This window comes from Contarinia nasturtii, unplaced genomic scaffold (assembly GCF_009176525.2).
Source record: "Contarinia nasturtii isolate CC-2019 unplaced genomic scaffold, AAFC_CNas_1.1 Cnas_scaffold_5577, whole genome shotgun sequence".
Lineage (NCBI taxonomy): Eukaryota > Metazoa > Arthropoda > Insecta > Diptera > Cecidomyiidae > Contarinia > Contarinia nasturtii.
In genome coordinates this window covers 1,723-14,606 of record NW_022202848.1, presented here as the reverse complement: position 1 = coordinate 14,606, position 12,884 = coordinate 1,723, and the positions used below count along the sequence as shown (strand labels likewise).

The window sequence follows — 12,884 nt, the reverse complement described above, 5'->3', positions numbered from 1 at the left end:
ACAAGTATTAAATATGATTAAAAGAAATTAGTAAAAAATATCAATTTAAATAAAAATTTGGAAAATGTGTTGTAAATATTATTTACATGAATTTACATAAAAAATAAGTATTTCAATGAGGCGAGTATTTATGGTCGTACTCTGTGTGACATATTAAAGTATGAATCAGTACGCGTACGTCATTTGGATTCGTAGTGCTCTCTGTGCACCGCTTATCTTTACGCATATCCATGCCGACGCATTCAACTGAGTTGGAATGGTGGCAGTAGAAACAGCGTTAGAAGAAGAACTGTCATTTTGATTTAGATGAGACATCATTAATCTGATTTCAGTTCAAAGAGAGTGAAGAGGTGGGCTCTGGTTTGCTGGTTATATGTCACCAGCTACCGGGGCCGCATCCGGATCATTAGAGGTAACTGGACCTCCTTGAGACTCGGCCGAGGTTTCGACTAGGGCAGATGAGGGGCCAGAATTCTCTAGCCCATTCGTGCCGCCCATGCTATCTTCCCCGGCCTCAGACATTTCAACAACTGTGATGTTTTGGTCGTCGTTTTCTAAGGTGTCATCTCCCTGAAGATTTTCGTCAATCTGGGTGTCAGACATCTTTTCGACGTCATCATCACCAAGTTCAGTATCCCCGTCGAAATTGATGTTTTTCAGATCCTCATTTAGATCTGATTCAAATTCTGAGGTACGGAACTCCGATTCCTCTGCGTCGGGTGGCCCTGTGTGTTGAGTAGGGCCTACCTTCTTCTTCTTTTTGAAGATACGTTCACGGATGTGAGCCGTACCCATTCCGAATCTAAAGTCCGGGCCATTGCTCAAGAGAATGGTCTTATCAGAAGGCTTGACGCTGAGTAATAATTGTGTGCCCTTTGGAATGACTGTCCGGTGGACACACTTGAATTGGACTTGTTGCAGACAAGGGTTGACCACTTGCAGGTAACGCACAATGTCTGCTCCATGTTCCTTTGAATGCGGGAAGAAACCTGCGAACAAAGGAGGGCGTGGCAGTTTGTTGAATTGCAATACCACTAGGGGTAAGCCAACAACAGATTTCAATCTGTCAACCACGCCCTCTAGCCATGTTCGAGATTCCATGTCGACACAGAATGCTCTTAGAACACCTTGGTGACGGATTGTTTTTGAGAAAGTCGGAAGTGGTAGACCAGCTCTCATATCTTCGAAACACAGATCATTTAGTGCCCCAAATATCTTGTCGTATTCCTCTTGAGATAATTGGGACGTAGAATCTGGCTCGGGCATATGGGCCACCGCCATATCCAACAGTGATTTTGTCAGAGTCTGAGCGTAGGTGGGTTTATCCACCGCTCCCTCAGTCTCTGGCGTGTCCTTCGTGTCCAATCGCTTGTTCATCAAGGCATCAGGAGGTGTTCCGTCAGCAGGGCGGGGTCTTTTGGAGAAACATTTCTGGAGGGCCCGGCAGTTGATAACCCTTGAGCGGTATCCCCAACTCGGCCACTACCAGAAGAGAGGGATCGAGATTGATCTGGTGTGACACCAGAAGATGAACTTCTCTCCTTCATTTTGAGCCGAATGCGACGATCACGGCGGATTTGCGTAGCAGACCTTTCCTGCCATCCATCATTCGAGGCACTGCCCGAGCCCTCAGGTTTGTTAGCCGAAGTGCTGGTGGCCACCGATGAAGATGATGACTGGAAAGTACTACCAGTTTTGGACATTCCTCGCCCTGCATCCTTCTGACCCGAAACCCCAGGGCGAACCATGGTGCTAGAGGCCTTTGAAGTGGGGCGATGAGAATGACCTCCACCCTGATTGCCCAAAGACTTTGAGAAAGAGGATAGAGAAGAAAGAGAAGAGTGACCTTTAGGGCCTGATACATCCTGCCCTGCGCCCTTCGTGGCACGGCCCGAACCCCCAGGGCCTTGTGGACGAGCCTGGTAGTTGGTGGCCATCGTTTGGCTTGAGGCTGGAAGTGCCTGGCCCATATCGGGTTTATTCTTCGGTTTGGATTTGGTCGATTTTGAAGTTTGAGCGTTATGCTCGCCCCCCTTGCGACCCATTTTGTCGTTTGAATCCGACATCCTGAAATTTTTAATGTTTACGTATAAATAAAATCAAGAATATTTGAAAAATAAATGAATTTAATAAATGAAATTGCCGAAATACTTTAAGAGAAACAAGTATATAAGTAACCTTACATTTCAGCACTAAATTTTCGAATTTCTAAGACACCTTCCAAAGAAGATCCTACCATACAAACACCCCTTTATCAAAGTTCGGTTTGTCGACTTCTCTAGCCTTATATAGTAGTGCCCTAACATAATCAATGCAAAAGAAACCATTTGCATTTGATTCGTGGCTCAATTTGCAGATGAATGTTTCACCATCCAAAATGATGAATTTTTCAGAGTAACATGCGGTACGTGAAGTAAACACCCAATTTTTGACACCCTTTGCAATTTTTGCGTAACTTATTTTGCTGATTCCTAATGATCGTGTCTAAATCTATTGTTTTGGTTCAAATTTGGATGTGCTGTAACCATAAAAATCACCAAAAATGAATTTTTGCTTGACCAACCCGGTTTTCAGTACTTGATGACAATTTTGAAGGGTTTGAGCATTTAAATTGGGAATACGACCGTACTTTTTGCATTCTCTAGAATCCTCATCTTCATACTAAGTCCATGAAACACGATACATGCTTCGAAGTAAGATTAGTTCATCTTTGGACACATGCAGAATTTGTTTTGAACTTAGCTGTCCAAAACCATTTGAGACACTTTTTCGTAAATCCAATTTGTGCGTCATTGCGAATGAAAATTTTTGTGCAAATTGTGTTTGACAGTGGAGTAGGAGTCCCGTTAAGTGTCCTATGTGCATTGGTTGACATTTTAGATTTTGTTTATGTAGCGCAATAAACGCCTGAATTTAGTCTCAATATTTTCTATACAGATGTTACATATCGAGATTTCAACAACGCTGACTATAAACGAATAAATGAGTCGCTTCTTAATGTTGATTGGGATAATGTTTTTGATACAAATTCATTAGAGTTTAGACTGGATAATTTTTATGCAATTATTAGGTCAACAATAGAAACTCATGTCCAGTTGAAGACAACAATCATCAGATGTGGTTTAACAAATCATTGGTTGAATTGAAGAACAAAGTCAGCAAAGCACATCAAAATAAAAAAAGGCTCTACACACTCAGAGATTACAGAATAGAGATGGAGAAACAGATAGATGATTATCCAAAGAAATTTTTCAAGCACGTGAATTTCAAAAAAGGGAAAAGTGAAGATCCACCACATGAGATGACTTATTTGAATGAAAAAGCAAGCGATCAATTAACAATTGCTAGTTTTTTTGCAAATCACTTTGGCACCGCTTAAAGTCCTTTAGAAGGTGATCTGCGATATGACAGCTCGGAAATAGAAAAAATACGTGATATTTGTGCTGAAATATCAATGATCGAAATAACCGAGGAGCTTGTAGGTCAACATATAAGCATGCTGCCAGATGATCTTGTCTATGGTCCTGATGAAATTCCAAACAAATTCATCAAGCATTGTTCGATTTCATTACAAGAGCCAATATCAACACTATTAAAGGAATCACTTGAAACTGCCACTGTACCGCAGTTATGGAGAACATCATTTGTCAGACCAATTTACAAGAACGGCGATAGAAACAACGTTTAAAATTATCGCGGTGTTGCTTTACAGTGCATTACGTCAAAAATTCTTGATTCGATCGTCACAGACCATCTCAATCTATATTTGAAATGATACACAATGAACATAGTACACGAAAGTCAGCAAGGATTCATCAAAAACAGGTCAACGATAACAAATTTAGTAGAATTTACTTCAAAAACGATTATTAACATGGGAAGAAGACATCAAACAGACGCCATCTATTTAGACATAGCCAAGGCCTTTGACTCGGATAACTTAAATTTACTTATTCAAAAACTTGAAATCATGGGATTGAATGAACAGCTGTTAAAATGGATCAAATCTTACTTGTCTGGTCGCAGACAAATTGTAAAGATTGCAGATATCAAATCCGACCCAATCAAAGTTACTTCTGGGACGAGTCAAGGATATCCCATTGTTCATCATGTTTGTAATTGATCTACCTTTCTTCGTGACCAATTCTACCATACTTTCATTCGCTGATGATACAAAAATTTCAAAATGTATCACCTCAACAGATGACTGCATTAATCTTCAAAATGACTTGGATCGTGTAGCGGATTATTATAGACGCAATTTATTAAAAGTAAATGTCAACAAAACAAAGATCATATCATATCATCGGGGATCACTGCAATATGAATACAAATACAACATAGGCGGCGTTCACATAGAAAGAGTCTTTATAATAAGGGACTTGGGAGTGTTGCTTGATGTGCAAATGAATTTCAAATCACACATTGAGCATGTCACGGCTAAAGCCAAATCAAGACTGGCTTGGTTAAAGTTCTACAGCAAGGATTTCGTCGATTTATGGACAATTAAACGCCTTTATTTTACATTTGTATTACCAATCATCGAATATGGATCGGAAATATGGAATCCACACTACGACAATATGTACAAAAGAATAGAGTCAATACAAAAACAATTTTTACTTTATGCGCTAAGGAGAATGAACTGGGATGGCTATAGACTTCCAAAATATGAGCAAAGACTGCTGTTTCTACAAATGATTACGCTGGAGGAAAGACGCAAGATGGCGCAAGTGTCTTTCATCTTCAAAATTATTAGCGGAGATATAAAGTCAACTCATATATCACACAGTTTAAATTATTACAATTCAGCACATAATACCCGTGCAATACCGCTTTTTCATATTCCAGTTAGAGGAAACAATTACATAAAATACGAACCAATTAATTTTATGCTTATTACATTCAATGATTAGTATACAAAGAAAATACCAAATTGTGATACTAATTTGATTGATTTAGAAGTAAATTTATCGACGGTAAAGCTGAGAATTGAGAAATATTTGAAAGAAACTAGATGAATTGTAAACATAAATGAAATCTTTTTATATTATTATATAATAATAATTATTTATTATTTATCTCTTTCAAATTATATTGTATTTATTTAAATTATTTTGAATAAACCACCAAGGCGAAGGAACGCTGTTCCTGAACAAATTTTTTTTATAAAATAAAAAATCTAAAATCGCACCACAGATAACACATGACCAGACTCTCAACTACTCATAACATACAAAAAAGAAACAAAACATCGCTCCAATTAATGTGCTCCCTAAACTAAAGATGTGCCCAATACTTTTCCTTTACAAACTAGGTGTGTGCGGAAAAGTAAAAAGGAACAATAAAAGTCAATTTTTGTGGATATTTATAGCTCTTATTTTTGAACTTTTTATAAGTCTTAGTAAGTACGTGTAACACATTACTCCTTCCTACTATACCAAGTGGCTCATTTTAAATCAAGCGGTGAGCACTATAAAGAGACAAAATGCGAATCCTTCTCATCTGTGCCATCCCTTATTCCATAGTTGAACTCAATTTAGTTACAATAAATTGAATCGAAAAGAGGAAAAAAACAACAAAAACAACATGACACAAATATTTGTTGAACGATAACGTAGATCTGTTGACCAGTGAGATACGTATAACAATGAAATGGAAGAATGAAGAAAGTGTATATGTGTATGTACATACATATCAGCACTCACAGTACAGCTCTGTGTGGCTGTGGCCGTGCTATTGTTGTGGTTTTTTTTACTTTTTCGTTTCAATGCTCCAGAATTATATTAAGTTTTTCGATCTAATTCGAAATAATGTTAGGTTAGCTGCGTTCGCATAAAAAAGTTTCCAATCTCATATACGTTGACCCCGCTTGCTTTAAATGATGATTAATTACTTGCTTACTACTTTCAACGATATTTATTGCAAAACATCAAAAAATGGCGATAATAAGTTGACTGAAATATAAAAATTAAAGCCGTCGAACAAAGAATTGAATAGTGTTTATATGAACCACCAGACACGCTGTGCAGTGCAGTTTTTTATTAAATAAAGTATAACATTATTTCATGTATTTTTTATGAATTTCAAAATGTATTATAATAAGTTTTCAGTTTTTTTCTTTATCGACGTTATTTATCTGGAATTGAACAAGTAAAGAAGCAAGATCAAACTCTTCACTAAATTTGTTTTTTAGAGGTATACTGCGTAAACCAGTTCGAATGCAATTTAACTGAAATAAAAAACTGAAATAAGTTTTAAAAAAAACGAAGCTATATACAAAACCATGTACCGGATAAACAGCTTGTCCAATGAAGTTTGGCTCGCCGAATATATCTTCATCTTGAACTTCGAATCGAAGAAAAGCAAAGTATGGGTTTTTTACAATAAACTCACAAGTCTCGTTCCAAATGGGATAATGTCCATTTTCTTGAAAATAAAATCAATTGGTAAATATAATAATCGTAGATATATCAAATATAAGGTGTGAATCACAGTCAGAAAGTGTGTCCTAAATATTGTGAGAGAGAATAAGTTTTGTAGTTAACTTAAAATAGATTTGAATCCGATGATATATATCCTATAACATAGGGCGAATCACGCTAGTGAATACTAGAAAAACTAGTAAATCTAGTGCGAAGAATGACGTCACAAACGAAGCCAACTTCACACCAAAGGCCATATAATTTATATGAAAAACTACTGAGAGCCAACTTCACGCACTAGAATTTTCTAGTTTTCTAGTGAAATCTTATCAAAAACTAGATGCACTAGAATTTCGTGATTGACCCCATGTCCTATAAAGATGTTTGTATGATTTTAAAATATTGGAAGTATAAATTAAAACGTAAGGATTCGTATCTAACTTCATATCTATCACACATGCAATTGTTTGGGCAGTGAAAGCTGTTGTATCTTAAAGAGTGTCAAAAAATCTACTAAATTCTATCTGTCATGTGAAAACAATTCTGCACACACAAGTTTTATTACGATTAAAATGTCGAATTACGTTCCAACAAAACAGCATTTGCGGGAAGCAATGCTTTTGTACTTTAATCAAAAGAAAAGTGCTTCTGAATGTCATCGTTTGTTGTCGGAAACGTATCCCAAATATTCAATTTCAATAAGTGTATGTGAAAAATGGTTTAGAAGATTCAGAAGTGGTGATTTTGACACGGGAGACAAAGAGCGTCCAGGCCAGCTGAGAAAATTTGAAGATGAAGAATTGGAATTGTTACTCGATGAAGATCCATGCCAAAGGCAAGAAGAACTCGCTAAATCATTGGGAGTAACTCAAGCAACCATTTCACAATGTTTAAAAGCATTAGGGTTCATCCAAAAATTTGAAAACTAGTTACCGCACGAATTGAAACCGAGAGATGTTGAAAGGCGTTTTACCTTTTGTGAAATGCTGCTCGCAAGACAAAAAAGCAAGTCATTTTTGGATCGAATTGTTACGGGCGATGAAAAGTGGATCCACTACGATAACCCAAAGCGAAAAAAATCATACGTTCGACGCGGCGAACCAGGACCATCGCAATCAAAGCAAGATATTCATTGCCGGAAGGTAACGCTCTGTGTTTGGTGGGATCAAAAGGGTATCGTGTATTATGAGCTGCTGGAACCGGGTGAAACAGTCACAGGAGATCGCTATCGACTACAACTGATGCGATTGAAGTGAGCATTAGACAAAGATCGGAAAGAATGGAGGGGAAAACACAACCGGTTAATTCTTCAACATGACAATGCTCGGCCACATATTGCAAATGTCGTCAAACAATACTTGTCGACAATAGGATGGGAAGTTCTAACCCACCCGCCGTATTCACCAGACATTGCTCCTTCTGATTACTACTTGTTTCAAACGATGCAAAACGAATTGACAGGCAAACGCTTCATATCTTCGGGGGAAATCGCAAATTGGGTCGGTTCGTGGTTGCGTTCAAAACAACAACCATTCTTTTGGCACGGAATCAGTGTTTGAAATAATGATTACTTTTTACAATTCATTTATTTGAAAATCAATTACCATTAGTTAATGTAAATTGAAATTTTCAATTTATTTTTTTTCGATTCATTGAATTGAATTTTCAATTACCATTTACATTCAAATTGGGAAATGAATTGAAATTCATTTAAATTCATTTCAATTGCGTGAAGTTGCAGAGATTCTAGTTGGCTCCCATATTACTATTTTCGATTGTTTTGAATTTTTTTGGCATTTATAATAGCATTTTGAATGTAAATTAAAATGTATATATATATATTTAAAATTGGAATATTGATAAACAAATTAAAAAAATTAAAATTGAAATTGTTTTCATTGCCGCGAGTTTCTTTTAAACTTATTGACACAGCAACCGTTGTTGTTGAATGTGAGCATTTAAATATTAACCTCACTTTTGACGTTAGCTATGTACAAATGCCGTATAAGGCATCAATCTCTGCAACTTCTCGCAATTGAAATGAATTTCAATTCATTTCCCAATTTGAATGTAAATGGTAATTGAAAATTCAAATAAATGCCCAATTTCCGTGAAAAATCCTTACGTTTTAATTTATACTTCCAATAATATTAAGGTGATCTTTGACAGTGTAGAGGTATAAAATTCCATTTTCCGCCGAGTTTTACCAATTCAAAGGTACATTTTTTCGAATATTTATACTTTTTACCCACCGGATCCTACTCTTAATTATCTTTCCAATGATAAATATAACGTCATTTTTTTACATGGGCATTTTCCGAAGGCTGCTATTTAAAATGGTGTTAATAATTTCGGTTTTCTCATAGTCATTTCGCCAAAATCATTTCGGACAAGCCATTGATCTTAAATTGGATGAGACGTTCTATACAGAATAACCTGTAAATAACGGAACCTGCGAATAGAGGAAATCTCTAACATACAAAATTACCTCTAAATAGCGAACAGCGCTTACCCCGAGTAGAGCAAAATTTCTAGGCGGCAACCGAGAATTCATTATTCATTTAACAAGAGCATGTATGACAACAACGCATTTGCGACTAGATTGAGATTTGGATTATTGGATTTGAACGGGGATGATGGGTCTACTTTTCAGTAATATCCAAAGTTTCTCGTTGCTCAGGCTTTTTAACCTATTGCAAGACACCCGTTTGTGTGTCTAATGCACACCAATAAGTAGTTATTAAAAAATAAGATTTAGGCAAGGACTTTAGATTTTGTTTCACATGCCCTCGTAGATTTCACAAATGATAGTTAACCCTGTCAAAAGGCCAATAACAACTCCGATTTCACCTTTCGATAATTTCATAAGTTGTTTCGTGTGACTTTACTATACTTGAACCGTAGTACAACGGCTGATAGGTCATCCCTCTGGAATATTGCATGAATTCAAAATGTTACTAGAGTATAAAAAGCCAATTTTGGTTTTCCGGAAAACTCTCTAGGAAAATTGTGGAAAATCCTGACGTGTTAGAGAAAAAGGGGTGATGCCATTGAAAGTCTTTCCAGTTCCTTCAATGATAGACTTATCGGCCTGATGAGGAATGATGATAGACTTATCGGCCTGAATGATTTTGGTGACGTATGGTCATCTTTACCTATTTTAGGTATGAAAGTCACTTTCGCCTTCTGCCATGGTATTGGAACATACTCCAGAAGAACTGAAGCTCTGTATATGGATACAATGATGTCCCCTATAGTACCCCATGGTTGTTGTATAAGAACTGGATATATCTTATCCAATCCTGGCGATTTGAATGGATCAAATGAGAAGATGGCCCATTCTGTTCGTCTCGGAGATATGAGATTACTTACAAAAAGTATGTCCTGAATCGTGTTCAACGGTTCTGGAGTTCGGATAATTAATCCCTCCTAAACCCAATTTCTATTTGAAATATTTTCCGGGAAGTGTGTGTCTAGGAGAAGCTTGGCTCCTTCCGCCACAGTGTAATTCCCATCCTGTTAAATAAGAGTGCCAGGTCCCTGTAAAGGATCCTTGGCCAGTAGCTTATTCACTCTTGATGTGCTTTTCGCTAGGCTTTTCGCCCCATCAATTTTGATGAAATATCTTTTTTCAAACTACGCCTTTGCAATGAGATTGAGATACAATTAATGTTTTTTTTTCGCTCCATTTCATTCACATTTTTGCTGATTTTTTATCCTCGTCCAACACACATATTTTGAATTATTTAAACGTCAATAATTTATAAATTGGCCAAAAAACTTGACTGGTCTTAGACATTAGAATTCGGTAATTATTGAATTACTACTGCACTACCAAACAGTGCGGAAAAGTTAGACTTACGGATGTAAGTTCTTTTTTATTTGCTAGAGTTTTTAGAGTAAAAAATTGAATTTTGAAAATTCAAATAACCCAATAGCGGATAGGTTTTTGTTGCCTGGCCGAAAACCTGCGAATGGTGAACCACTATATAGCGGAAACACTGCGAAAAGTGGATTGTTTGGTCCCGCTGGATTCCGTTATTGACGAGTTATTCTGTACACACTTATCAGGGGGACGGCAGTCTCCCAAGTAACACAGTACCAACATACATATGAAATATGTATATTTTGCATAACTATATACAGTGCGTTTTTTTATCTATAATGTGACAAAGTAGCACCGAAATTTTTGAATATTCAAAAAGTACTTTTGGTGTTGCCTGATGAGACCCTAAGCTATTACGCGTTTAAGTTTCGACAACTGTCAGATCAGTACAGTGTTTTTTGAGCAACCGAAACATGAATTCCGAACATTTTCATTCACGATTTGAAGCAGTATTTTTGCATTAACAACCAAAAGGGCCACAATGGCCGCAGGCGAAGGTCGCAAAATACCTTCATAAGTCACCAGGGTTCGTCCAGCACTGGATCAAGAAGTATAAGCGGGAAAAAAATGTGAACGATCAGCCCAATGTTAAGATAAAGCCCAAAGCAAGATAAGCGGATAGTTAATTTGTTCGACGAAAAGACATGTATGTCGTTGAGCCAAAGTGTTTAAAGCCGTCTTAAAATATAGGTCTCGCGCTCTACTATCAAGAAAGGATTAGATGTCGCCGGTGTTCGTTATCGCAGTACAATGAATATACCCCTTTTGACAGAAAAACAGAAGAAAAAACGCATTGACTGGGCAAAGCAAAATTCAACAAGAGATTGGAGCGAAGTTATATACACTGACGAGTAATTCTTTTGGCTGGTGAAAATAGAGCCGAAAAGCCGAAAAGAGAGTGATCGTTCGCACGATAAAGCATCCGCAAAAGGTCCATGTTCATGGTTGCTTCTGTGAAGCTGGTTTTGGAAAGTGACCGGATTCACGGGCATTCCAAACGACGTGGGGATTAACCAACTTTATTCATCTATTATATATATATCATATGGCAACGGCAATTCGAATTGGTTTCTACTAGAAGATAATGATCCAAAACACAAAAGTCGTCTCTGCACCGCTTGGAAAGGAGAAAATAGAATAGAACAAATGATCACCACAGTCACCCGATTGCAATCCGACATAAAATGTTTTGGCTATTATTAAGGCAAGGCTTCGGGGTAAAACACAGTGGAAAGGTTTACAACGCGAATATGCTGAACATTTGAGCAAAAGTATGCACAAAAGATGTGCCCGTGTGATCGAGAAAGACGGTGACTGGAAAAAATATTGGTTATGCGCGAAGTGGCTTAGAGATTAAGTAAAACATCAATGAAAAAATTTATCTCAATATCGTGTGTTTCATTCAAAATGTTCCACATTATAGATAAAAAAACGCACTGTATCATGCCTGGAAATACCTATGTAATTTACATATCAAATAAAAAACTTCTATCGAGGTGAAGAGCGAGTGACGAAACCAAAATTTGAAACACAAAATTTCTGATCAATTTTGTGACGAAAATAGTTGATAGATATTTTTTCTGTGTACTGTGAATATAAACTTAATATACATTTGTATATTCAAAACGTTGCAGAAATTTCGTTTTTTTTACTTTGAGTTCATTATGACGCAATGAAGCAACGTTACGAATTTACAAACGTATATTAAGTTCATATTCACAGTACACAGAAAAAACATCTATCAACTATTTTCGTCACAAAATTGATATCAGAAATTTTGTGTTTCAAATTTTGGTTCCGTCACTCGCTCTTCACCTCGATAGAGGTCTTTACTTTTCCGCACATATGGTGTAAGGTGAAAAGTATTGTAATCGGTCAAAATTTTAAAAACTTCAGAAACATGTTTTCTGGGTGTTTCTGAGGTCAGAGAACCCGAATCAGGCCGTTTTGAGCATGGTTTATGTTAATCTGTACGTCGTACGTCGTACGCAAAATTTGTTAGCAAGATTGCGCTCATATTAGAATCTTAATTCAAAATCTGACTTAACAGGATGATTGGGGGTCGCGAGGAATAGAAATCATTAGATTTTGAGCGACTTTGGTTGATGGAAAAAAATTTCATGCCTGGATACCTATGAAAAAGAGTCCAATTTTCGTCCAAAAGTCATACTTAATGTAGACTTAAACACTCAAAAATATGTATTGGGGGATTTTTTGGCACGAGAAAGCCGAATCCGAGGTTAGTTTTGAGTGAAATAAAATCAATTTTTGATACAGTTTTCTTGAAAAAATCACAAAAAAATTGAATTTTTGTATGGGAGCCATGCCTTTATGCTACCTTAATGACGTGAAACTTTGCACAGACTAGTTTTTACACAAAAAAATAACATTCTGGAAGTTAAACGATTATTTTGTATGGGAGGTACTCTTAATTTTGTTTGAAATTTTTTTTTTTTGTGAAAAAAATAACCTGTACAAAGTTTCACGGCATTGAGGTAGCATACAGACATGGCTCCCATACATATTTTTTGGTCTCGAACTTTACTCGAACTTTACTTTACGCTTGAAAGGCT

General features: G+C 36.7%; 1 long non-coding RNA gene across 1 annotated transcript; it reads right to left on the bottom strand.

Moving 5' to 3' along the window:
• Nucleotides 1–5,997: 5,997 nt before the first annotated feature.
• On the bottom strand, nucleotides 5,998–11,806 carry LOC116351496. The gene is made up of 3 exons (XR_004202152.1): nucleotides 8,678–11,806; nucleotides 6,293–6,429; nucleotides 5,998–6,232 (listed from the first exon to the last, which is right to left on the bottom strand). It is a non-coding gene; the product is annotated as an uncharacterized LOC116351496 (long non-coding RNA).
• Nucleotides 11,807–12,884: the final 1,078 nt, after the last annotated feature.